The 27,996-nt window shown below is 44.0% G+C and overlaps 1 long non-coding RNA gene across 1 annotated transcript; it reads right to left on the bottom strand.

Moving 5' to 3' along the window:
* Nucleotides 1–6,000: 6,000 nt before the first annotated feature.
* On the bottom strand, nt 6,001–26,577 carry LOC143831275 (uncharacterized). Its single transcript, XR_013228782.1, has 3 exons — nt 26,452–26,577; nt 17,602–17,683; nt 6,001–6,120 (listed from the first exon to the last, which is right to left on the bottom strand). It is a non-coding gene; the product is annotated as an uncharacterized LOC143831275 (long non-coding RNA).
* Nucleotides 26,578–27,996: the final 1,419 nt, after the last annotated feature.

A 27,996-nucleotide genomic window follows, 5' to 3' on the forward strand; every position in this document is an offset into this window, starting at 1 on the left:
GAGGCAGCCAACAGGGAGGCAGACAACATCAGCAACAGCTGCAGAGGCCGCAGTAGAGGCGGGAGCCATGGTGGCAGTGCAGGTGGTGGAGGCTGCGGCAGCAGCAGTGGAGGATGCAGCAGTGGTGCAGGCCATGGCGGTGGAGGTTGCAGTGGAAGCCACAGTGGCAGAGGCTGTGGCAGCGGCAGTGGAGGCCACAGCAGCAGCAGTAGAGGTTGTGACTGCCACAGCAGCCTTTGTGGCGGCCACAGCAGCATTGGAAGTGGCGGAGGTAACTGAGTGAGTGGGATTCAGGGCCTTGCCTGGCCTGGCCAGCCACTGTCCTGCCCATTCCTCAGGTAGCCCCTGTCATGGCAGCTACCAGCAAGGGCCAGATTCTCATAGAATGCCCCCCAGGATATTGGTCTAGCCACAACCAGGGCCAGGGCTTTTTTGGCCCTGGCGCCAACCTGGTGAAATGAGCCCCTTAAAGAGCTACGGTCTCTATCAGAGTTGTCAGTTTTCCACAGGGCCTGTAAGATGGAGCTCTTCCACCAGGTGTATGGTTGAGGCCATGGCAGGGTCCTGGAGTTACCAATGGGGGATCCCTTAGTGCTCATTAAATCAGTACCCTTGCTCCCAATGAGAGCTTATGACCGCAAGCTGGACAGGAGGTGAGTGGGAATTAGAACTTTTTGCATTGCCATCTCTAAGGTCTTAATAGTTTTTGTTTTAAGGGTGTTTTAGTGGTTCTCCTGGTTTTTATTGTGAACCACCACCAGTTTGAATGAAGAGCAGAGGTATATAAATCTGAAAATAATTAAATAATTAAAGTGTTTTCACATGATCTGTGAAAATCTGAGTATCAGAAACTTTTTGTTCTCTGGAGGGAGACTCTAGAATTAAGGGCTTGTGAGACTTCGTGTTAACGAAAGTACATTAGTGTCCTCTATACTGAAAGGGAAGTTGGCCAGAGCTTCACAACCCTTATGAAAGGATGTGCATATCATGCTTTAAAAAAAAATAAAAGAAAGAAAGAAAGCCAATTACTGAGACAATGGCCTCAACTATACTCAGTTGACATGTTGAGAATTGTATTATGAGGGTATCAAGGTGGTGGTTCAAAACTTGGTTATATAATTCTACATATTTTTCTCTCTTCTAGATTCGGTATTGTCCATACTTTCTCTTCTTACCTTAATAAGATGTGATATAATTTTCCAAAGTTGATCCCACCAATTATGTTATCCTCGCTGAAAGACCAGGCAATATAATTTAAATACACTGAAAAGCAATAAAAATGAAAAACTTTCATTGTACTAGCTTATTTCATCATATTTGGCTGTGAATCCGTATTGTGCAATTTTGCTCTGCAATTCTACCATATATGATCTGAAGTAGAAGAAGTCTATTTTTCATGCCACATGCAGACAGAATTGTTCCTCATTCTGTTTCTCAAGTCCTACATTGTGGAGTATCTGTCTACCAATTCAAATTTCCATTGGTTCCATTCCATTACCATTCCAGTTTTCTTTCAAAATGGCTGATGTTTCAGATAAAATATTTTCATGCAACTATTAACTGGTCTAATGTATTGAGAGCTTTGGAATTTTAAGACTCTAAAGTGCTTGATGACTTTGTAGTCTAAAAGGTGCATAAGCATTTCGTAAGCTGTAGGTTGTCTTTCAAATTATAGAATTTGGTAAGATTGCCAGAAATATGATGGCCTGAACATCAGTAGCTACTTTCTCCCACAAGTTAAGATTGTGGGGAAAAAAATGCAAAAATTCACAAGTATACAGAATGCTGATTGATCACAACAATCCATATAGTGGACTGCAGAATTAATTTTGGCATAATCATTTGAATTTTGTAGCACAGAATTCAGAAATGATGGTTCCACAAAACTCAACTTTATTTGGGGAGATGGGGCACCAGAGGTGATAGAAAAATTTGGCTTCTATGAAATATGATTGGTTTGATTCCATGTCATTAGCCCTGTTGACATCATTTGTGTTTTACAATCTGACCAGTTTAACTTTATATTGACATAATTAAGCAGACCAGAATAGTTTCTGAATTTTACCTGTTTGGTATGGGACAGCATGGTAGAGACAGAAAGAAAAAATCTGTCTTTTGAACCAGTTTAGCCAGCACAGCCATAATCTAGTCAGTTCTTTTTAGCAACGGGATCGAAAGGTAGGTTTATGCACAATGAAGTCTCCAGCATCCAATGTCCAGACTAGAATTCATACTGTCTAGCAAGATGGCAACAGCCAATTATTGCTGTTTAGATCACAGGAAGGATTTCCAAATGTTCAAAAGTCTTGGAGAGCCAGTGTGATATTCTGGCAAATGTTTTAGAGCAACTGGAGGCATTTGGGATTTTATGCAACACATTCTTCCCAGTTGTAATAGTTTCTGACGGCCAGCAGAGAGGTGGCCAACAGCTCACCTGTTCTGAGGATCAAATAGGCTTCTCCTCCAGGATGTCAAAAACTGGCTCACAGCAAGCAGGAACCATGCCTAACATGAAGGAACTTGTTTGTTGTAGGAGAGGTACAGCAGATATATATAATCTATATACCTATATGGTTGCCTCACTGAAGTGTTGTTTTTATGTCCTATTTTTTTTTCTTGAGTTTTTGAGGGCATTTGATGATAATATTGTATACTTGGTGGGTAGCAGTGAATTCAGATTGAGGAACCAATGGGTTACAGCATTTGAGTAAGACTTGAGAGACCCAGATTGAAATCTCCACTCAGCTGTGAAGTCATGATTTCTCTGAGCCAAGCATATCTCACAAGTTTGTTACGAGGATCAGGTAAAGGAAGAAGGAGCTATGCATGCTCCTCAGAAGAAGAATGGGATAACAGTGTATGGACAGGATACATTCAAATACACAGATTTAAGGCTGTGTTGATACCTTTGAGTTTCTGTTGAAATATTCATATGTAGGCTGTCAATATAGGATAGAAAGTGGAGGAGAAAGGAATTAATTTTACAATTAAATGTGCATTCTGGCTAGTGTGAAGTTTCATTTGAAGTATGGGAATAAGAGAGAGTTCCATGTGCCATGGATATGGGCATCTGAATGTGATTAAAGCAGGCTAGCAAGTGGGAAATAAACATTTTAAAATCAAATTGTCTGTGCTAGCTGAGATACATTTTACATTTGAGCTAAAAACATGCAAAATGCAAAACAGACATTTTATGTAATCTGTGCTAATACTCTGAGACCATTTCCAGTTCTGGTCTTATCTAAAGCTGCAGGTGCAGCTTTGCTCAAAATTCTAATGACCACAATTACATGGATGATATTAAACCAGAATCCTTGCTAAGTGACAGCTTCACATTCAGTTGCTGGCTCCCCCTCCCCCAGTGGCACCCATAAAACTTTTCCCAACACTGCAAAATTGTTAGTTTGTCTTCAACTCATACCAGCAAATGCATTTTTGCAAGGCCTTCATGAGATCAGGCAGCTCCATGATGAAAGAAACATCTGAATATTTAGAAAGTTTGCTACTAAAAAATTTCTATCCCACATAGCTGAAATGGAATTCAGGCATAGGCTCAGAGTTAAAACATATGCTCAATTCTATCTTGGACTGGAAAGCACTAAAGGACACAACTGAAGTGCTTGCAGATTCTAATAGTACTTGTTACACCTGGGTTAAGTGTCAATGAATCTCAAGGACATAGTGCAACTCTCAGTTCCTCCCCCCCCCCCCCCCCCCGGCCACACACACAATGTTTTTGAAACATAGATTAATACAAGTTACAGTATTGGCCTTTACTTAGTTCTTTGAAACTGTTCGGCAAGATAGTGGTCTTTCTACGTGTCATCATCAATGATCAAGGTGCATAATTCTTTATTAAAAAAAACACCTGAATTTAACATACCCCAAACCTCAGCTATGACATAGTAAGTAGACAACAGGGGAACAGGAAGAAAGAGCTTACAGGAAGGAGATGAAAATGCATTCAGTTCAGTTGCATATTTGTGTTCACTGAACGTTCATTTTGCATCTATGTAACAAACTGACTGTTTCAATCAGTTTGTGATGCAAATGAAAAGCCTGCATTTTGGTAGGCGGGAACATTCATTAGGGATATATAAACATCCTTCAGCCCAGCTTGCAATCCACTCTTCATAAGCAAACCTTTGGCTGCTCACAAATGACTTGTTTCTGTTTATTGGGTTGTCTTTGCATATTGCAGGAGTATGGCGCAGTACAGTGCAAGTGGCAGCATTCCACACAGTGGGAATCATTGTTCTTCCTTCCTGCAGACAGCAGGAAGTCCTGCATACAGCATTTAGTCCTATGAATAAATTAATTGCTCAGCCAATGATTACAAATAAATACTGTATTTAAAAAGAAAATTCATTTGAAGTTTAAGTCAATATTATTGCTGAAATTATTTTCGTCATACACTTTTCCAAATGGGTATAGTACCTCTCCACCATTTGCATCACCATGCCCAGATATTCATAAACCTGAGGGAAAATTCATTGAATTTCACCTAATGCCCAGGTGGCAAAAGTGTTTTGCAAAGCAGAAGGAAATGTAACTGAAGCACCATCTGCTGTTCTCACAAGCAGAAAACTAGCGTGCTAGTGTTAACAATTTATGGCTAGGATCTAAGACACCCACGTCTACAGTGGAAGCTTTTTAAAAGGCTGTTATGTTCAATTGGTTATTTTTTGAGCTCAGAGACCAGATATTTCCAAAGAAAATAATGGCCATTAAAAGACCACCATGCACCACCAGCTGAGACCCCAGACAATTCCTCTCTTCCCCTTCCTCCTTGCTCTTTTACCTCATTGAGACCCCAAAACACCCCCAAAATTCCAGGATATAAGTTCTTGTTTCTTCTGGAATGTTGGGAGGTATGAGGACAGTATGCTGACTTGCTACTACACAAGCACATCAAAGGTCAGGGGAAGGTGGCAAAAATATATCTTTAACCAAACATCTCTGGCCAGATTTCTGATAAGAGCAAGATTGCCTTGCCTTTTTTGCACCTGAGTGTGATAGTGGCCATCTGATCCTTGCTAGCTCATTAGATTTTCTTAATTGCTCAACTAGAACTGGGGTGTGTTTCATTGTGTGGGAGCCTCATTGTGGGTCTTATTATCTTCTGTAGGGACTCTGTTGTTTTGGACTCCAAATTTGTGCATGAGGGTAAGATAATTTTGTAGAGAGAATAGGACTTTTGGACTATGCTTGTCTCCCAGCCTTCGGGGAGGGGGAGGGGAAGAGAAATGGGTTTTTCCTTGGAACTTTTGTTACACTGCTTTTACTTGACTTGCTACCTTGTATTGCTGTAAAGGTAAAGGTAAAGGTAAAGGTAAAGGTAAAGGTATCTCCTGTGCAAGCACCGAGTCATGTCTGACCCTTGGGGTGATGCCCTCTAGTGTTTTCATGGCAGACTGAATATGGGGTGGTTTGCCAGTGCCTTCCCCAGTCATTACCGTTTACCCCCCAGCAAGCTGCGTACTCATTTTACCAACCTTGGAAGGATGGAAGGCTAAGTCAACCTTGAGCCGGCTGCTGGGATCAAACTCCCACCCTCATGGGCAGAGCTTTCAGACTGCATGACTGCTGCCTTACCACTGTGCCACAAGAGGCTCTTGTATTGCTGTAGCGTTAGCATATTTTTTGCATATACTTTCTTTACAAATGCTTGACTCCAGTGCAATTCTTTTGGCTCTCAATATTCTGTGGGGTCCTTAGAAGGGGCTATTTGAGCTTAGGCTCTTCCCCTGGGGTAAGAGAGGTGACCCAAATACCTTTGCAGGAGGTCAATTTCAGATAGTTCCAATTTTGACTTTAATTTCAGCTCAGGTATAGTCAAATGCAAACGGCTAGGAAGGAGACAGTTAACTTCATTCTTTTCATGCCCATAAAAGTTTGTACACTGTGCTTTCAAAGCAGGAAACAGGAGTACAGTGCTCTTGTCCCACTCACTATGCAATCCCAATAAAAAATTCTTCGGACAGTTGTTAATTAAGGTTTGCTTCATTAATTAAGGTTTAATCTGAATGGACAGGCCGGTTGAGGCTGGGCTATGTCCGTGCTGATTGCAGAATTCCTCTGGAGGTGTCCGAGTCCATATTTCTATGTTTCTCATCAAATCTGTTGATGTGTAAAAGAAGCAGAGGTGCTCACTGTTAAGCTACATGATCCGTTTTCATATATTAAAGAACGTGGAAAACAATTTTCCTATCCTTTTAAAAACCTTATTTTTTCTTACAAATTGCTTTTAAACCCCAACACTCAGCACAAAGATTGGGTTAACTCCAGCTCTGAGATAAGCAATTTCTGTCTATTCTACTGCTTGAGTTTTGCTGGCCTTCAGTCAGCTAGCCAGCTAGAGGAACTTTCTTGAGGTTCTCTGAGCACAAATTCCCAAGAGCTAAAACCTGACATGACTTAGAGATGTCTGTCAAATACCACCGTCTGTCTTTGCAATATCTGCTTGTTTACAAATATACAAGCAGAACATATTGGAAACAAGGAAGTTCCTAAAGCAAGAAGTCAGGCTATCCAAATTCTCAAAGAGCAACATTTGCATATCATTCATTCATTTATTTATTTAAGCTGTTGACTCTGCCTTTCAGTCATTATATTCTCAACATTTTTTAAATTAAATCTTGGGAGCATGACATGTTTCTTTAAAAAAAATCAAACAGAAATGTCTTAGAATCCATTAATAAAACCAACAGGACAGAAGTAATCCTTTGAAAACAGGGCTGTGTTTGACTTGCATTTGAATCTTTGTAAACTTGGCACCATACAAATCGTTCTGGGAAGGCAGTTCCATTTTAAAAAGATACTACAAGTGGGAATACCCTGGTACTTATCCACCTAACTTCTGAAGGTATGGGTGTAAACAGCAGAGCCTCTGAAGTTGATCTTAATTGACAGGCAGGCTCAAGGCAAATGATGTTCAATTACCCATCAGTTTGGGTCACAGTCCATTTGCAAGTGGCAATCAGCACACTGGCAATTCAGTAATGTTTGTGCCTGTGTTCAAACAGTTTGAACATGTTCCATTGTGTAAGAAAGGCGATTGCACGTGCATGTTCTCATATTATTTTTCCTGATGCTTCCCCTTACATGCCACCACCTCCCTGCCTTCTGTTCACCGTATTCTTGAAATCCGCAAAATACTGACATTTCATAGTAAATGAGCCATAGATAGAAGGGGGTCTCCCAACTCAGCTACATGGCTCAGTGTTTGACCAAGTCATAAGAAGAAAAGCTATCTGAATCTGGAACAATTTGCACATTTGTGTTTCGCACTGCTTTATAGGAATTGTAGTGTTTTTCCCCAGAGGTCTTTTAAATGATGCATCCAGACTACCATTAGCAAAAAGGGGGTGAATTGTGAGTGATCTGTGCTTGAAAAACAGATCACTTCAATGACTCAACCTTGACCTTAACGGATACATGCCTTTGTCAGTGACTGGTTAGTTTCTACAAAATACACTGGCACAAAGACGATCATGAGCAGTAAAAGATGGCTGCATTTATCTGTAATTGTTGTTCACTGTGTGCCTTCTGTAGGGCCTGCCACAGAAGATATTCACAAGCTTATAGAAAGCTCCTGATTACTCCCGCTCTCCTTCAGCAAAGTCCCACCCATTTGGTCATGTGACAGGGGGAGGAAGTGCTCTTCCCACCTTTTCCCTCTGCCACCATGGAGTATAGAAGAACTAATGACAGCACCAGTCCACAGTGGAGGAAAGTGAGACGGAAGTGAACCTGCACAAAAGACACTTGCACTTCAGTTCCTGGTAAGTATAATCATGTTTTCATCATAAACACCTAGTTTATTTAAACGAAACCAACTCCTCTGGGCCAGATGAATTGCATCCAAGTGTACTAAAAGAACTTGCAGATGTAATTTCTGAGCCTCTGTCCATTATTTTTGATAGTTCTTGGAGAACAGGTGAAGTGCCAGAAGATTGGAGGTGGGCAAATGTTGTCCCCATCTTCAAAAAGGTGATAAAGAAGGAACTGGGTAACTATTGAGCCATCAGCTTGACATCTATATTTGGCAAAATTTTGGAACAAATCAGGTCCTTGAGCAGCTAGAGCAGATGACTGTAATTATTAAGTGTCAGGATGGCTTTCTGAAAAACAAGTCATGTCAGACAAAACTTATCTCTTTTTTGATAAAATTACTACCTTGCTAGATCAGGGGAATGCTATAGACATAGTTTACCTTGAATTCAGTAAGGCTTTTGATAAGGTTCCATATGAAATTCTTATTGACAAGTTGGTAAAATGCAGTATGGAGCCTTTTACTGTTATTAGGACCGAGAACTGGCTGGCATATCATAGGGTGCTTAAAATGATTTGTGATCTTCTTGGAGAGGATTTGTAATCTTCTTGGAGTGCCTCAGGGATCTGTCCTGGATCCTGTGTTGTTCAACATACTTATAAATTGTTTGGATAAAGGAATAGAGAGGGTGCTTATTAAATATGCAGATGACACTAGAGAAACGCACTCAAAAAGTTGTTGACAATGGTGTTTCATCAGACTGGAGAGAGGTGAGTAGCGGGGTACCTCAGGGTTCGGTGCTTGGTCCGGTACTTTTTAACATATATATTAATGATCTAGATGAGGGGGTAGAGGGACTACACATCAGGTTTGCAGTAGACATCAAATTCGGAGGACTGGCAAATACTCCGGAAGATAGAGACAGAGTTCAATGAGATCTGAACACAATGGAAAAATGGGCAAATGAGAACAAGATGCAATTTAATAAAGATAAGTGTAAAGTTCTGCATCTGGGTCAGAAAAATGAAAAGCATGCCTACTGGATGGGGGATACACTTCTAGGTAACACTGTGTGTGAACGAGACCTTGGGGTACTTGTGGATTGTAAACTAAACGTGAGCAGGCAGTGTGATGCAGCGGTAAAAAAGGCAAATGCCATTTTGGGCTGTATCAACAGAGGCATCACATCAAAATCACAAGATGTCATAGTCCCATTGTATACGGCACTGGTCAGACCACACCTGGAGTACTGTGTGCAGTTCTGGAAGCCTCATTTCAAGAAGGACATAGATAAAATTGAAAGGGTACAGAGGAGAGCGACGAGGATGATCTGGGGCCAAGGGACCAAGCCCTATGAAGATAGGTTGAGGGCCTTGGGAATGTTCAGCCTGGAGAAAAGGAAGTTGAGAGGGGACATGATAGCCCTATTTAAGTATTTGAAAGGTTGTCACTTGGAGGAGGGCAGGATGCTGTTCCCATTGGCTGCAGAGGAAAGGACATGCAGTAATGGGTTTAAACTACAAGTACAACGATATAGGCTAGATATAAGGGAAAAAAATTTCACAGTCAAAGTAGTTCAGCAGTGGAATAGGCTGCCTAAGGAGGTGGTGAGCTCCCCCTCACTGGCAGTCTTCAAGCAAAGGTTGGATATACACTTTTCTTGGATGCTTTAGGATGCTTAGGGCTAATCCTGCGTTGAGCAGGGAGTTGGACTACATGGCCTATGTGGCCATTTTCAACTCTATGATTCTATGATTCAATTTTATTTTATTGAGCTCCTTTATATTTCCATTGTTCTTCCTTGGGGTACTTGTGGATTGTAAACTAAACCTGAGCAGGCAGTTCCCGTTGGCTGCATAGGAAAGGACGCATAGTAATGGGTTTAAACTAAAAGTACAACGATATAGGCTAGATATCAGGAAAAAAATTTAACAGTCAGAGTAGTTCAGCAGTGGAATAGGCTGCCTAAGGAGGTGGTGAGCTCCCCCTCACTGGCAGTCTTCAAGCAAGGATTGGATACACACTTTTCATGGATTCTTTAGGATGCTTTGGGCTGATCCTGCATTGAGCAGGGGGTTGGACTAGATGGCCTGTATGGCCCCTTCCAACTCTATGATTCTATGGTGGAAGGGTTAGCAAACACACCAAAAGACAGAATCAGAATACAAGATGATCCTGACAGGCAAGGAAACTGGGCTAAAATGAATAAAATGTATTTCAATAGTGATAAATGTAAAGTTCTTATTTTAGGTAGGAAAAATCAAATGCATCACTATAGATTCTTGTCTTGGCAGGAATATGTTTGAAAAGGCTCTGGGGGTCTTAGTAGATCATACACTGAACATGAGTCAGCAGTGTGACTCAGTGGCTAAAAAGGCAAATGGGATTTTGGTCTGTATTAAAAGAAGTATAGTTTCCAGCCCCCTTCAAAGATCGCTGCCTTGCAAGGGGGGCTTGCGTAGCTCAGTGAAGCTATGAGCTATGTCGTGCAGGGCTACCCAAGACGGACAGATCATAGCTGAGAGCTCTGACAAAAGGTGATCCACTGGAGAAGGAAATGGCAAACCACTCCAGTATCTTTGCCATGAAAACCCAATGGACAAGTTCAAAAGGCAAAACGATATGACGCCGGAAGATGAGCCCCTCAGGTCGGAAGGTATCCAATATGCTACTGGGGATGAGCAGACGGCTAGTACAAGTAGCACCAGAATGAATGAAGCGACTGGGCCAAAGCCGAAAGGACGCTCAGTTGTGGAGGGAACAGGTGGAGAAACGACAAACTTTTATTCCATAGGAACCTGGAAGTCAGATCCATGAATCAAGGCAAGCTAGACGTGGTTAAACAAGAGATGACAAGACTGAACATCAACATTTTAGGAATCAGTGAACTAAAATGGACAGGAATAGGTGAATTTAATTCAGATGACCATCAGGTATACTAACGTGGACAAGAATCTCGCAGAAGAAATGGAGTAGCCTTCATAATCAATAAGAGAGTAGGAAAAGCAGTCTTGGGATACTATCCCCAAAATGACAGAATGATCTCAGTTCGAATCCAAGGCAAACCATTCAACATCACAGTAATCCAGGTCTATGTCCCAACCACTGCTGCTGAAGAAGATGAAGTTGACAAGTTCTATGAATCCCTACAATACCTTCTAGAAGCAACTTCAAAAATGATGTGCTTATCATCATGGGGGATTGGAATACTAAAGTAGGAAGCCAAAAGATAATCAGGATAACAGGCAAGTTTGGCCTTGGAATACAAAATGAAGCAGGGCACAGACTGGTAGAATTTTGTCAAGAGAATACAATGGTCATCGCAAACACTCTTTTCCAACAACCCAAGAGACTACACATGGACATCACCAGATGGTCAACACAGAAATCAAATTGACTATGTGCTCTGCAGCCAAAGATGGAGAAGTTCTATACAGTCAGTAAAAACAAGACCAGGAGCTGATTGTGGTTCAGATCATCAGCTTCTTGTTGCAAAATTTAGGCTTAAATTGAAGAAAGTAGGGAGGTGGCCAAAGTATTTGAGTTTCATCTTCAGGATCTGGCCTTCTAAGGAGCAGTCAGGGCTGATTTCCTCTAAGACTGACCAGTTTGTTCGCCTTGCAATCCAAGGGATTCGCAAGAGTCTTCTCCAGCACCAGAGTTCAAAAGCCTCAATTCTTTGACACTCGGCCTTCCTTATGGTCCAACTTTCGCAGACACACAAAAGCATAGGGTAAGCAATACAGGAATTTCCCCCTTCCTTGGGAACTCGAGCCAGGCAGTTCAAAGGAGTCAAAATGAAGAGATAACCATTTGGGCTTCAAGGGAAGGATAGGAGTGGGAAACTATGGCAGCCTAATGAAGGAAAAGATGAGGAATGTCTGGGGAGGATGGTAAGCATAAAATATAGCAGCAGGAAATCAACCTTGAGGTGTCAAGCTAAGGCATTTGGGTTACATCATGACACAAAGGCCAGGCACGCTAAACACTGTAACATACAGCAGAGTATGATCATGGCAGAAAAAGATGGGGTTTCTGACACCTAGGCCATGTCACTGGAATCATACAGAAAATGACATACCAGAGGATTTGCACTGCTCTGGTATTTGAGAATAACTCTATGGTAAAAAAAATGGATTCTACCACAGAGTTTTTGCCCAGAGTATCTCCTGGATGTCACTACCTATGTGACACCAGTTATGTGATCTGGGTTTTCCTCTTTCTCCTGCTAAGCCTGATTTGCAATGGGAGACCCCAGACTCCGCTGGGAGGGATGGCAATCCTGCCTTGAAATGACATCCGATGAGAATAATTGGTAGGCAATCCACCACTGATTTTTTTTAAAAACAGATATTTTATATATCCTCAAAACAATTACTCCTTTTTAAATGGAAACGCTCATGTCCCAAATGAAAACCGCCCTGTCTCTGGGGAGGGTGTTATACAAATATAATTAATTAATTAATTAATTAATTAATTAATTAATTAATTAATTAATTAATTAATAAAAAGCTTACTTGTCCAAATAATCATAGGTCGGGGGCAATATGATACTCTCTCAGCTTCATCATGTCTATGACCTTGACAAGGAAATCAACAGAAGCAAGTGTTCATTCAGATCATAAGATCAAGGTTTGAGTAGAGATTTATAATCACAAAGTGAAAAATTTTAAATAATCTTGCTAGAACAGCTGTGGCATCAGAGCACTCACTAGGTTTAAAAAGTAGCTGGCTAAATTTATAAATCAGTGAACTAGGATAAGTTTCACTTTGTGCTCTGGTTGCACTAGATTGGTTCAATGAAGCCATTTCCCCCTCCCACAGGAATTTAAGTACATTTTTTGCTTTCATTTGATGCATTAAAAGATTATTTATATAGGGAGTTGAATATCAGAAAGCATACCACTACTGCAGAAAACGTTCCCTCTGGGAAGCTTAGGAGATCTGTTTCATTTTTAAGCCTACCTAATCACCAGCACTCAGATTAGAAGGGAACTTTTGTCTGACTCAATTAAGCTGATGTATTCTGGGGTAGATTTATTATGTTGTTTGACATTATAAAATAGATGGTGTTACCATAACTTTTCCACCAGCCTTTTAATTTTATTTATGTTATTAGCATCATAGAATCATAGATTTGGAAGAGACTTCCAGGGTGATCCAGTCCAACCCACTGCACAATCTAGGTACTCTCAACTACCTGCCCACCCACAGTGACCCCAATTTCATGCCCAAGTGACCCCTCCACCAAAAATCTCCAGGATCCACACTGGCATGGAGGAAATTCACCTACCATCCCACACTGGAGATTAGCAATTCCCTAAGTATGCAAGGAAGGGCCACAAGAGAAAATACTAGCACATCCCTTCCTGCCCACCCACTAACAATCTGCCTAGGGTCATAAAATGAGTATTTCTGTCACATGACTATCTAGCCTCTGCTTAAAAACTTCCAAAGAAGGAGAACTTACAACATCCCAAGGAAGCCTGTTCCACTGAGGAACCGCTCTATCAGGAACTTCTTCCAGATGTTTAGCTGAAAATGTTGTTGATTTCATTTCAACCCATTGGTTCTGGTCCGATCCTCTGAGGGAACAGAAAACAACTCTGCTCCATCTTCTATATGGCCCATTATGCTCGGCTGCCGAAACAGCAATTTCGGGTCACATGGAAAACGCGGAGGGGGAAGACGCGACACACACCGGTTATGCACGGGGTGGGGCGCGATGGAGGCAAAACCCAGAGTAACCGATTATGCACGCAGCGATCCGGGCACCGCTTCTGGTTGCGCCCCGGTCACCCGGAAGCTGCGCTTTCTTCCGCGTTTCGCGAACGCGGCTTTTTCGGTGGCATGCACCGAAGCTGCGGCCGGTTGCAGCTGGCACCGTACGTTATCGGTGATTTTAGTCGCCGCCATTCCACCCCGAATGTGCGCTAAAACCCCCGTGCATAATGGGTCTATGACAGACCCTCAACTGTTTGAAGATGGTTATTATGTCACCTCTTAACTGTCTTCTCTCCAGGCAAAACAGACAAAGCTCCCTCAACCTTTCTTCATATGGTTTGGTCTCCAAACCACTCACCATCTTCCTCTGGAAATGATCTAGTTTGCCTACATCTTTCTTCAGTTGTGCCCAAATCTGAAAACAGTACTCCAAGTGAGGTCTTACCAGAGTGGAATAAAATGGTAACATCAACTTGCATGATCTGGAAACTATTTTGTTGTTGCTGTTAGGTGTGAAGTCGTGTCTGACCCATCGCAACCCCATGGACAATGATCCTCCAGGCCTTCCTGTCCTCTACTATTCCCCGGAGTCCCTTTAAGTTTGCACCTACTGCTTCAGTGACGCCATCCAGCCACCTCATTCTCTGTCACCCCCTTCTTTTTTTGCCCTTGATCGATCCCAGCATTAGGCTCTTCTCCAGGGAATCCATCTTGACAGGAAACACTGCATAGGGGTAGCAAAGAATGAGAAGGACCCAGCTAAAATGTGTGTGATTGCACTGATCTTAGTCCAGATTTTAGTTGCCAACTTGGAAGAGATGAATGCTACAACTGCTGTAACTGTACCTGATTGTTTGTAATGGTTGTGTTTTGCAAATCTGGTTCATACCATGTTAGTATTTTATTTTTGTTTATTCTTTACTTGTCATGCCAATAAAGGCATTGTTGTTGATAAGCAACAGTGTGTCTCGCATATCAATCCACTATGTCCTTTTCTGTGGATCGAAGCCAATAACAGACTTCTGGGATTAGGCTCCCTGGGTGACTGGACTCTTTTGAGAATGTGACTGGTTTGAAGCTGGTCTGGGAGTGGCCTGTGCGCTCAACTTCATTGCTTCATTCTAGGCCCAAATTGAGTCCATAGGGATGCCAATCCCCAGGAGAGAACTGTGGATCCCTGTGATTTACAGGTCATCTCCAGGTGATAGAGATCAGTTCCCCTGGAGAAAATGGCTGCTTTGGAGCCATAGCATTATACTCCATTGAGAACCCTCCCCATGACAAACCCCGCCCACTGCCACCCCACTCCCAACCCAGAGGTGGCAACCCTATGAGTCCTCCCTTTTATATTCTCAAAGAGTGGCTGTTCTATTGGCCTGTCATCATTTCTGGCCTGAATGGACTAGAAGAAGAAGAAAAATTGGTTCTTATATGCCGCTTTTCTCTACCCAAAGGATGCTCAAAGAGGCTTACATTTGCCTTCCCTTTCCTCTCCCCACAACAGACACCCTGTGAGGTGGGTGAGGCTGAGAGAGCCTCTGATATTACTGCTCAGTCAGAACAGTTTTATCAGGGCTGTGGCGAGCCCAAGGTCACCCAGCTGGCTGCATGTGGGGGAGTGCAGAATCAAACCCGGCATGCCAGATTAGAAGTCTGCACTCCTAACCACTACACCAAACTGACTAGTTGTACTGCTGACACTGAACCCAAGCAGTGCCTTCTTGCCCCACCCATAGTTGGCATTTAAAAATAAACAAGCTCTTGCCCTCTGAGATTGTTGAGGGAATTTTCTAAAATGGGTGAATCAGCCATGTTCCCAAACATGTCTGTCAGCAGTGCTTGGGGTTAAAACTAACATTACTGTATAAAGCTCAATTCTAAATTGGGCAAGAAGATCAACAGAGAGCTAAGGAAAACAAATCTTGTTTCATTGCCCTATGGGAAGGGAAACTATTGTATACTGGAGTTACTTTTGCAATCCTGGAAGAGAGAGTCATTTAAAAATATAAATATAAACTTTGCCCCCTCTCCAAAGCTAATATGATGGCATCTTGCTAAGGAGCGTGCTCCAGCAGCCGTCTCTGCCTCCCCTAACAGACTGTGAAAGATTTAGTCCAGGCTTCTGTTCTGATCATGTCAGGTCTGTTTGCTGCTGCCTCTTGCGAGAAGAGAACAAGAAAGACAGATGCTTCAATCTCCCAGCCACTCGTCACTTTGCATAATCATCACATTACAGGATTGTGACTTTTTCTATTATAACAACCACTAAGAGAAGAGAGAACTTTGGTACCCCAGTCATGGCTGGAAATAGAAACCGGTGGTTTTGGGCCACGTGATTTAAATTTCTTAATGCTTTGTCTGCACATATGATGTCTGCATCTTCAAGGAGCACCTGAACAACATGTGAGCGCCTATATTTGCATCAGAAACAGGCAACTTAGATTTTGTGCCAGCTTTGCATTCAGTTGGGGGAAATCTGCTTTTTAATTTTGTAACCTTAACTTTGCAATCTGTTATTGTTATTATGACTATGCTGCTGCTGCTTTAACTTCATAGAAATGCATGTCTCTTTTATACTGACTAGAGCCTCTTGTGGCGTGGAGTGGTAAGGCAGCCGTCTGAAAGCTTTACCCATGAGGCTGGGAGTTCAATCCCAGCAGCCAGCTCAAGGTTGACTCAGCCTTCCATCCTTCCGAGATTGGTAAAATGAGTACCCAGCTTGCTGGGGGGTAAACGGTAATGACTGGGGAAGGCACTGGCAAACCACCCCGTATTGAGTCTGCCATGAAAACGCTAGAGGGTGTCACCCCAAGGGTCAGACATGACTCGGTGCTTGCACAGGGGATACCTTTACCTTTATACTGACTATACTTTTTATTTGTTTGTTTTTATCTTCTTTCCTCCAACTGGAAAATGTACTAGTTATATTTACTAGCTAGTAGACTCCTGTGTTGATTATTGTCTAAATACCTAGTTTCCCCCCCCCTCTCTCTTTCTCTCTCTGACTCTCTCTCTCACACACACACACACACACATGCAGGGCATCTTAACCTTCCTATCAGGGTTGCCATTAACCCCTACAGGCCTCTGGACAAGGATTTGGGGGGTGGGGGGGGTCTCCAGCTGACATCACCCATACTGACCCCAAAAGTACATTATTTTTGCAGTGTGTTATGTTTAGGGTTGCTAGGTTCCTCCTGGCATTAGCTGATAGGACTCCAGTCATCATCTCACAGCCTAACTTGCCCACTGTGTTGTTGTGAAGATAAAATGAATGAAAGAAAAGCCATGTTCATCCCTAAATCTTCTGACATAAAAGGTGGGATAAAAATGCAGAAAATAGATTCTGTGAGCTGTTTATCCAAATTTTTAAATGAGAAATAATGAAGCAGAGGAACAAATGAATTTCCCAGGCCACTTGGTAAATCCATTCGAGAGAACTCTTAGTACAATCTTTTCATACATCATTAATCTCATTTTGCAGACAAAAGATGCACACAGGGCCCTCAGAATATCTGGCCAAGTGATGTAAGTGATGTGATGCTGCCACTAGAGGGGCGGGACCTAGAATCTCAGCCTGTTCTATGGGACACAGAAGCTGATTGTAAAGGAGTCTGGGAATGCTAAGAATAGGGATATAAACACACACAAAATGGTATATTTTTTATTCTGCATAAATTTATTTCAGGATATCCAAATTACCAGCTCTACACTGGTTTGAATTCCCATGATTCAGACTTAATCAACAGGATTTGTCTCTATTGGAGCCTGACAAACAGATCGGGTCTGCTAGAGAGACTTTAAAAGACCCCACCAGACCCCATCTGAGACTCCACCAGATGCTATCTGAGGCTGTGGAAAGAACCTGAGCCTGAACCAACCTAAACTGATTGTCAAATCCATTCAGGTTCAACTATTTGGCTCCTGAATAAGGGAGAGAATCGCCGCTCAGCTTAGCAATACCTGAAAAAAACCCAAATCAGCATTAATTCAGGGGTTTGGGGGGTATTTTAAACTTGAACCACACATCCCCAAAAGCCCAGGCTGGAAAAGGGGAGGCTGGCACTTGGGAAAGACATCTCAGGTTCAACATTTAAACTTACCTGAAACCACAAACAGAGAAATTGAAGGAATACTGGTTTGTGGGGGGCAGTCAGTCAATGGATTATGGAAGATGTACAGCATCTATAAAGAACAAGGAACAATATGGAGCAAGGAAAATCCAAGGAAGAGAAAAGAAACTACGGTCCATTGACAGAGCCCAAAGACCCTGGCTTGCCCCCCCCCATACTATAAATACAATGGTGACAATAGTGGTTGCCCTTTTGGGGAAGTAAGGGTTAAAAAGCCCCATCTGCAGCCAGAGAGTATGACAACATTAAATCAACTGGGGAACACAGTAGTTACTGCAATTAATTCATTTGGGAGTGTCAAAATCATGTTAGATTTTTGACATATTCCTGCCTGGTACTTTGTTTTATGATACCATATTAACTGATGCTCCCACCAACCTTCAACTGGAGTGCAACACTCCTCTTCCTGTGTTGGCCCCTAGGTGCAAAAGGCCAAGCCCTAGCTCTGTTGCCAGGGTTACTATCGATCTTTGGGTTATTCCATCAACATGTGTTTTCAAGCATAAATTTTTTTTGCTGAGAGTTCTGGGTTGATAAGGGTGTCTGGGTTGATAAGGGGGAGAGGCTGAGAGTTCTGGGTTGATAAGGGGGTCTTCATTCAGAGATCCCCAGTAATGGCAAATAACTCGTGTTGAGCGAATAGTCTCTCTACAATAAATTGCTTTCATCAAATGAAGCCTGGTAATTAAGAGCGCTCGGAGTTTCTCACAGGGAGAATGGTTGGCCAGTGCTCTAGAGGATCTGATACAGCGGGTCATGTCAAAGCAACAGGCTACCCAAGATCAGTGGATCCAGGAACAGACACATTAACAATCCCAGGGACTGTCCCCTTCTGAATGCCAAAGTTGGCAGCTACTGATAATGTGAAGTCATATTTAGGAGGCTTTGAATAGACAGCCATGGCAGTTGCCTGGCCATGGCAGCAATAGAAAGCCATCCTGAATGCTTTCATCATGGAGCCTACCGTGGTGACCTGAATGCTGATGGACCTGCAAATTATTACTAGGTTCTAGGTGTTATTCTAGAAATTGCACACCACCAAGAAAACCAGCTACCAGAGATTCTGTTCATACAGGAGGGTCAAAGAGGAACACCTCCAATGAAATGGCATATGCTCTAAAGGGGCTGAAACTGGGGGGAGAGGGGCAAATCAAAGAAGTCCTGGAAAAATCACGATGGAACAAATATTATAACTGATGACCTTTAAGTATCAAGTCTGGGTACTGTGGCAACAACCTGAGACTTTAGACAGGCTGAGCTCACACGTACACCAGTAGTTTAATCCATTCTGGGTGCTGCCAAGCCCTGGCCTGACCCAGGTCCCTGGAAAGTCCGCATTAAGGGAATGTGGAATCTTCTGTGTTCCCGGGGTTGCCGTGGGCGCCGGCAAGGGCTAGGTGCGTAATTAGAGGAGCTGGGCCTTTGGGCCCAGCTCCTCCCCCAACCTACAGCATCCCTGCAGGCTCCACAGAGCTGACAGGGGCATTCCCTCACCCCCACCATGGTGGGAGAGTAGCATGCTGCTCCCCGCCATCATGCGGTGGGGGCCCCATGCCCCCACTCCCTCCCACTACCGCCACCGCTGCCATGGCAGTGCACTTCCAGCACTTATGGCTCTGCACTGCGTGCGCAGTGGTTAAGAGCTGCAGCTTCTAATCTGGCAAGCTGGGTTTGATACACTGATGCTTCATAAGCAGCCAGCTGGATGACCATGTCCTCATTGCATAATGCTGTTCTCACGGAGCAGTCTCTCTCAGAGCTCTCTCACCAACCACACTGGGCGTATGTTGTGGGGAGATGAAGGGAAGGTGATTGTAAGCCGCTTTGAGACTGCTTTGGACAGTGAAAAGCGGGGTATAAAAACCAACTCCTCTTCTTCTGAAATGACAAAACAGCCCAATAAACAACAAATGTCTTGGGCAGCCTGTGTTTTGTTTCTTACTGTAGGAATTATAATTATTACTCCATTTCACTGAGGCATAAAGCTCTTTTGTTCAACTATCAGTCCTTGCTAGGCAATCCCGGATGGTCGTCTTCCACTTCTCTCAAGCATATGGTTTCACAGTTTAGATAAATAAAGTGAACATTCAAAGACTCATAACAGCAGATTGAACTCATTGTCAAGATGTAATGTGTGCAACAGATGAACATGAAAACAATACATATGCCTCATTTAATAAAACATGTTTATTTTTTTCCCCTTGCTGGGAATAGTTTTCTCTTTCCTCTTCAAGTGGAGGGGAAAACCTGTGATTTCGTCGTCAATAGAACTTCTGGCTCCTTATACCTAAATGTCTGTGTAATTAGCACTTACCCCTTTGGGTACTTTACAGTGATCAGAATCACAGGCATTAAGGATAATGACAGGATGATAGGGATCTAACAAAAGCCAGAAGGTATGTTGGGCAGGAAACAAATTGGTGGGTCAAGTGGGTATCATTTGCGGTATGTTATTAGAGAGGGGGCAGCCACTGTTGAAGCTGATGCTATCCAGAAATGTTCCCATTTCTTAAAAGCAAATTCCTGCTCTGTCAATTGAAGCTGCCTTGACTCTAATTAAATAATGCATTGTTTGAGGATACCCAAGATGCCCCAAAGCAGAGCTGCAGGCGGAGCAGGACACCAAGTGGCTCAACTTATGCTTTAGACGGTTGAGGTAGAAATTATACAGGCACTCGGCAGCTACACATGCGCACATACACATAGTTTTCCCTCGCAGCAGAAATATCATAAAAGTTGGAGTACTGAACTCCTTAGGGCTGTGCAGCAAATAGAAACATTAACATGCCTGCCTCTAAAAATAACTGCATTTGAGTACCGTTGTTCATCGAGCCTTCCTGTGTTCTGTTTCAGACTAACGTATTCAGCCACAAGGAAGGTTTGAAAATGGTACAATTGTGCTTTTTTTTAAAAAGTTATTATGATTAAGAATACATTGTTGTACAGCCTTGGCCTATACAATGAACATTTTACAGTACATATTTGGAAACACCAAAAGCGCATTTTCACATTGTGTCAGATTAGGCAGTGCTATGTTGTTAATGCAAGTTAATGCTCTTTCCTCTGTGCAGGATGTAACACCAGAGAAAGTAACAAAAGGGGTCTGGGACGAAAAAGGTCAGATACAAAGGACATTTATCCCACTTGCATAATATTGATTGCCTACTGAGTCTCAAAAGATTTGTACTTAACTAAGTCTGTACAGTCAGAGGAGTTTAACGATCCATGCCTTTTTGTAGCAATCAAAATAAGAGAAGCATCTTTGAAGCTTTATTTATTCCTCATTATAATCCTACATTTAAAATGGTGCTTTAAATAATAATTACATTATTATATGGGCATGCTTAGGCACTTGAAGAACACCCAGATTCCTTTGGGAGAGGGGGAAATGTGCAACTTTCACATTTTTATCCTGGGAAATCCCTTTAAAGAGAGCAGTATACAGCCACTGTATTCTCACAACTGTCTTGTATGATAGACTATGCTGTGGCTGTTTCAATGATTCATGGACCCTGGGAGAACGTCCAGGAAGGGGCCCAAGAATCACAGCCAACCCTCATAGCACTCCAGGATCCCTCAAGGGGGATTGTAGTCTACCAAATTGATGTGAAACATCTTTTACCACATAGGGACAGTGAAATACAAAGGAAATAAACTACGGAAGGGGTGGGGTTCTGGTGAGCTCCAGCTCTATTTGGTGGGGGGGGGGGGGGGTCAGACCAACAAAAAAGCGTAAAAGTCATAGAACAACATCTCATCAGACTGTGTCCGACAGAGAGGACACACAGTCAGTATCTGCATCTAAATTTGTAGTGTCTGAGGTAGAATCTGGGATAGAATCTGACATGCAGATTTCCACCAGACTATTTCACTTAGATCATTTTTAAAGGTTTTTAAAAATGGTCACAAAGAGCCTCAATTATGAGACTGAGACTGGCTGCATCTTCAGACAAGTCCAGAAGGTCTGCTAATTTGGACTTTAGAGGTTTTTAAAAAACACCTACTAAGTTAACAGTTTCTCCCTTTGCAGATGACTTTGAAGATGTAATGAGGGCAGAATGGGCTGTGCCAGGGGGTGGAATGTCCTTGCATGAAGTGGCAAAAAAATATTATATGCTACCAGAGGAAGCCATGAAGGATTTAAAAATCTCTTTAGTTGATGCTCCTGTGGTGGCAATGCTGTCTGGAGCTGTTTAGTCCGAGGATGGAGATAATGTTCTGAAGGATCCTGTGGACAGAAAAAATGAAACTGTCTTAAAGCACATGAGGGAAATTCCTCAGCTATAAGAACAGATGCTTTTCTCTCAAATTTTGCCAGAGCAGCAGTGATCTAGGCAGATGACTTATTGCAGGATCCAGAACCAGATCCACTGGACAAAGGAGAGCCCATTTGAAGATTAAAAGATCAGAAGAACATGTCAGTTCACGGCCGATGCATCCCAGGATGTACTCCAATTTTCAGCTAGAGCCCAGGCAGCCAGTACTGTGGCACAGCGAAACCACTGGCTCAAAAATTGGAAGGTAGACACTCTGTCCAAGTTTAACTTGGCAAAGGAAAAGTTTTCTGGTAGACTCCTCTTTGGGGAGGGAGCTCTTCACAAAGGCCCATTATGCATGGAGGGGAAGGTCCGCATTCGGGGTGGAATGGCGTCGCCTAAAATAACCGATAACGCATGGCGCCGGTTATTGCCGGCCTCAGATTCAGTGTAGGCCGCCGAAAAAGCCGTGTAAGTGAAACACGGAAGAAAGCGCAGCTTCCGGGTGACCGGGGCGCAACCAGAAGCGGCGTCGGGGTCGCTGCGTTCATAATCAGTTACTCTGGGTTTTGCCGCCATTGCGTCCCATCCCGTGTGTAAGTGGTTTGCTTCGCGTCTTCCCCCTCCACGTTTTCCATGTGACCCGAAATCGCCGTTTCGGCGGCCGTGCATAATAGGCCAAAGGGACAAGGATTTCAGATCTAAATTTTATCAGTCCTTTCACTCATACAAGTCACAAAGTTCCCAAAGAGACAACTTCAGAGGAAGACACTCCTTCCCTTACCAATCCAGGTACCAGAGGTCACAATTCCAAACCAACAAGCAGGGGGACAGATGTGCTACAACAAAAAAGTATGCAGCATGACACCAGAACAGGGGAGAGACTCCATATATTCTTTGAGATCTGGATCTACATCGGACAACTGAGTTCTGTCATTTATAGAAAAGGGTTCCGAGATAGAGTTCTGGAAGATGCTCGCTCACAGGTTTGTTTCATCCCCAGTGCCAAAGGACAGCGGAAAGGCCTTGTTGGTCTTGGAGACAATTCAACACCTGTTAAATATAGGAGTGATAGAAAAGGTTCCATAACATCAGTGGGACAAGGTTGTGTACTGTATTCTTTTTCTAGCGCCCAAGAAATCGGGAGAGTAGAGGGCCATATTTACCGACCCTGGCAGGGACACAACTTACCATAGCATCCCAGGCTAGGAATCTGGGGGTGACCATTGATGCCTCATTAACTATGGAGGCACAGGTCAAGAGGGTAGCTAGCCAGGCATTTTTCCATCTTTGCTAGGTTCAGCTACTAGTGCCCTACAAGTCCTCTGAACACCTGGTCACAGTGATCCATGCGACGGTCACCTCCAGAATAGATTTCTATAACTCGCTCTATGCGGGCCTGCCCTTGGGCTTGATCCAGAAATTGCAGCTGGTGCAAAATGCAGCTGCTAGGTCCTCATGGCTACACCTTGGAGGGCACCTATCCAGCCTGTGCAGAGGCAGCTGCATTAGCTGCCAGTTGCTGCCTGGATCCAGTTCAAGGTTTTGGTTTTTACCTTTAAGGCCCTACACAGTCTGGGATCCACATATCTGAGGAACCGTCTGTTGTCCTATGCCCCCTGCAGGGCTTTACGGTCTATGGGTACTAATTTGTTGGTTATTCCTGGCCCCAGGGAAGTGTTCTTCCACCAGGTCTATGGTTGAGGCTGGTAAGGCTAGCAGGATCTGCATGGCCCCCTTCCAGGAGAGCAGCATGAGTAGCAATTTGTGAGTTCTATCTGCGCCCCTCTTCCCACCCACCCCCCAAGAAGATGTTTATTGGGAGAATGAGAATAGTCAGTGAGTTTTTCTGCTGTATCTTTTTCTTTTGATTTATGGATCCGTTTTTATGTCTAGAGTTTTAATGGGGGTTTTATGGGGTTTTTATTCAGACACATGTCACCCATCATGAGCCATCTGGGAGTGGCGGGTAATAATAATAATAAACCTGAATATCTTAACACAAGCCCGCGGCGCCGCGGGCGCCACAGGTGCCGCGGACTAAATAATCCAGTAAGGCATTCTGGGGCGGGATGTGTCCGGGATGAGGAAGGGTCCGGATTGGACCCTTCCTCCGGACAGACAATCGGAGGGACCAAGCGCCTGCCGATTGGTCCCTCTGATTCCCAGCCCCAGCAACTGCTCGCAGTTGCTCCTTTGACCGCGGGCCTGACGCGTCGGAGGCGCTTTGTGCCTCCGACGCGTCAGGCTCCCTGCCCGGCGGCCTGACGTGGCAAGAGGTCCAAAGCGCCTCTCGCCGCGTCAGGCCACCGCCCGAAACAACAAAACACCGCCGCCCAGGGGAGGCCCCGCCGCCCGAGGGAGCACCCGCCGACAGCCCGCTGCCATGGAGCACCCGCAAGAAGGTAAGTACCTAGCGCCCACTGTATTAGCCATACAGCAGGCTTAATTACTAGTAATAATAATAAACCTGAAGGAGCTCAGCCTCTGGGTGCAGAGACAGAAATCCAAGATGGAGTCCCTTCAGTCCATGCTGCAGGCCCTCTAACAGAATGATCAGGTTAGATTACTGTAATGCATTATGAATGGGGCTGCCTTTGAAAACTGTCCAGAAATTTTAATTGGCTAAGTTATTATCAGGTATAAGAACCATCACTTTGAATGAGCAGCCAATGAAAATCTTCCAGTACTGAGGTCATAAAATGTCCATTCAGTCCCTGATAATAGCCTTTTCTTTTTCTCCATGCTTTTAACTAAGGCTCTGATCTCTGCTTTAAGTATTCACAGATTTGGCCATGCTGAGAATCAGATATATTAATGGACATATATTAATGGTATACATAATGGTATACATAAAAGATTTGCTTGAACAGTTCATCATTGCTCTCCTCAAGATGAAGGGAGAGAGAATGAGGCAGATGAAAATGGATTTCCATGAGGGAGGAGATTCTGGGTGGCAAACAGCCTAGATCTCTGAAACAATTCCTGACCTAGGAGTGAATAATAGACCAGCAAATAAACCTGAAAGTGTCAGAAGGAAAAAAGAAGAGTTGGTTTTTGTGGGGCGCTTTCCGCCCCCCCCCCCCGTGGGGTTCACCCTTCTCAGCCGTGGCGTCCCCTCTTCTTCCGACCAAGAACCACAAAGTATGCTGGATTTTCCAAACACCGTCTTTTATTCTCTTCTCCCCATACACTCGCAACGTCCTTTTTCCTCATCCACACCAACAACCCCCAACCCGTGTGCACTCCCCACCTTATATTTCCCGCCTTGGACTCCGCCCCCCTTACATAACCCCTCTTGCCGCTGCCGCCCTTCTGTCCTAGTCGCTCTTCGGCGTCCGGAAGTTCCCTTCTACTCTCAGGTAAGCGTTTCTTTCTAGGTTCCAGCATCGGCGACTTCTCGGTCGGGCCCGTCCTCGGAGCGGGTGAGTGGGGAGGTACAGCTGACCACAACTCTCTTTCTCCCAGCCCCCTTCTCGGGCTGGCCGGGCACTCAACGCGAGGACCGGTTCTATGTTGGCCGCTATTAGTCCCTTGCTTCTAGCGTCTTCAATCCGGGTTTGAAGTCCGGGCGTAACTCTACAGTCTCCCTCCCCGTATTCGTCTCCTTTGGTCCCTAACCCTCCATCCTCACCCGGACAGTTTTTATATCCCACTTTTCTCTACCAGAAGGAGTCTGGGACCTTTCCACACTGGGAATTTGCCCCACTTCACGGCTTATCTGATGGTTCCTGGTTCCACATGATGTCATGGCCCAGCCAGGTCTGCCTGGACTCAGGGCCTCATTTGCATTCCCTACACCTATGTCTGTAAGCTGTGAGGAAGGGAAGAGTTGGGCCATTCTGGCCTGGCTCCTCCCCACCTATGGCCATGATTACAGTGTTCCGGAAGAGACAAAAAATGTCCCAAGGTGGAAACTAGCCACCCTGGCTGCCTCATCTGAAGGCACAAATACGGGACAGATCAGGTGCAGCAGGGAAAATGCTCTCCTGTCTGGACCTGGGAAGAGGCAGGACAACCTGCCCCACCCCAAACACCCAGCAGGAACCTGCCGTGGCATCACTGGTGTAGAATCGGTCTCAAAGTGATTTAGTATTGCCTTTCCTTCCTCTCCCCACAACAAGCACTCTGTGAGTGAGGAAGGTGGGACTGAGAAAGCCCTGATATTACTGCTCTCTGAGAATATGTTGAAATGCAATCAGCAAATTATTTGGTCCAGGCCTACTCAGAAGGGCTGGCATTTCTACACTGCAAGGTCCTGGTTCAGGAGATACATATGGCTGCAGCTCAGGAATTGCAGACTCTACCAAGAAACCAGTTTGAACTGGACTAGTCTCTGAGAAACTTGGAGGACTTTGTTCCAGGTGGGACTACCCACATCCTCTCTTCAATAAAAGGGAATCATAGAATCATAGAGTTGGAAGGGACCTCCTGGCTCATTTATTCCAACCCCCTGCACTATGCAGGACACTCGCAATCCTATTGGCTCATCCACCGTAACCCGCCTCTCCATCAGATGACGACCCAGCCTCTGTTAAAAAATTTCCAAAGATGGAAAACCTACCGCCTTCCAAGGAAGCCTGTTCCACTGAGAAACCGCTCTGTCAGGAAATTCTTCTGGAAGTTTAGACGAAATTTCTTTTGAATTAATTTCATCCCATTGGTTCTGGTCTGTCCCTCTGGGGCAAGAGGGAACAACTCTGCTCTATCCTCTACAGGACAGCCTTTTAAATACTTGAAGATAGTTATCAGATCCCCTCTCAGTCATCTCCTCTCCAGGCTAAACAGACCAAACTCCGACAACCTTTCCTCATACATCTTGGTCTCCAAACCCCTCACCATCTTTGTTGCTGTCCTCTGGACATGCTCCAGTTTGTTTGAGCATTTGTTTGAAACTGAGCATTTTGTGCTCAGAGTCACATTGTTTTTGTGCTCTGTCTCCATATAAAGACTGTATCTTCTATCTTGCAAGCAACATGTAAAGATTGTATCTTCTCTCTTGCTAAGTTTCTGTGGCCCTGATCTCACAAGACGTTAGATCAGTGAGCACTATATATGCTTATGTAAATATGAGTAAGTTAAATTTATTTAGCGTTAAAGCCTAATCATATTCCATCGTCTCACTGAATGTTGCTAATTCAGGAGTTAAGGTAAAGGCTTAAAACCTGCACTCTCTCAAGGTGTGCTAAAGGTGGGATCTTGTGCAGTGTGGCAGGGCAATTCCCTCTTTTTCTCTTTTATTCCTCCACCACAATAAGTCACAAGGGGTTCAACAAAACTGGTATTATTATTATTATTATTATTATTATTATTATTATTATTATTATTATTATTATTATTATTATTATTTAATTTTTAGACCACCCTTCTCCAAATAGGTCTCAGGACGGTTTACAACATAAACAGTTAAAACACAATAAAATCCCCATAAAAACCCCAATTAACATCAACAGCAAGTTACATATAACATATAAGCGGCGGTGGTCACAATTCTGATCTTAGTTACCTGAGATTCCCCCCAAGTTCAGCCTGGGGGGGGAGAATAATATTCAGAAGAGGGTGGCACCAATACAATAGATCTAACAATGATCTCGATGTTAGAGATCTCAATATTGGAGGGGATCCTCTGATGGACTTGTGGGAGAGCTGCCCTGGCCTCAACCATATGCCTGGAGGAAGAGCTCCGTCTTGCAGGCCCTGCGGAAAGCTGGTAGGTCCCGCAGGGCCCTTAGCTCGTCTGGGAGCTCATTCCACCAGGTTGGGGCCAGGACTGAAAAGGCCCTGGCCCTGGTTGAGGCTAGGCGAACATCCCGTGGGCCCGGGACAACCAGTAAATTCATACCCGTAGAGCGGAGTGCCCTGCGGGGGGCATAAGCAACCAAGCGGTCCCGCAGGTAGAGATTTCGACATACGGTAGGAAAGATCTGTTCACCATTCCAACAGAATGGCACTATCAGGGCTGAGATGAGCCCAAGGTTACCCAGCTGGCTGCATGTGGAGGGGCAGGGAATCAAACCCAGCAAGCCAGAGTAAAAGCCACTGCTCTTAACCACTACACCAAAAAGGTGTACCAATCTGTACCAATAAACTAACTACCTTTGTAGACAAG

Source organism: Paroedura picta, chromosome 3 (assembly GCF_049243985.1).
Source record: "Paroedura picta isolate Pp20150507F chromosome 3, Ppicta_v3.0, whole genome shotgun sequence".
NCBI classification, from domain to species: domain Eukaryota; kingdom Metazoa; phylum Chordata; class Lepidosauria; order Squamata; family Gekkonidae; genus Paroedura; species Paroedura picta.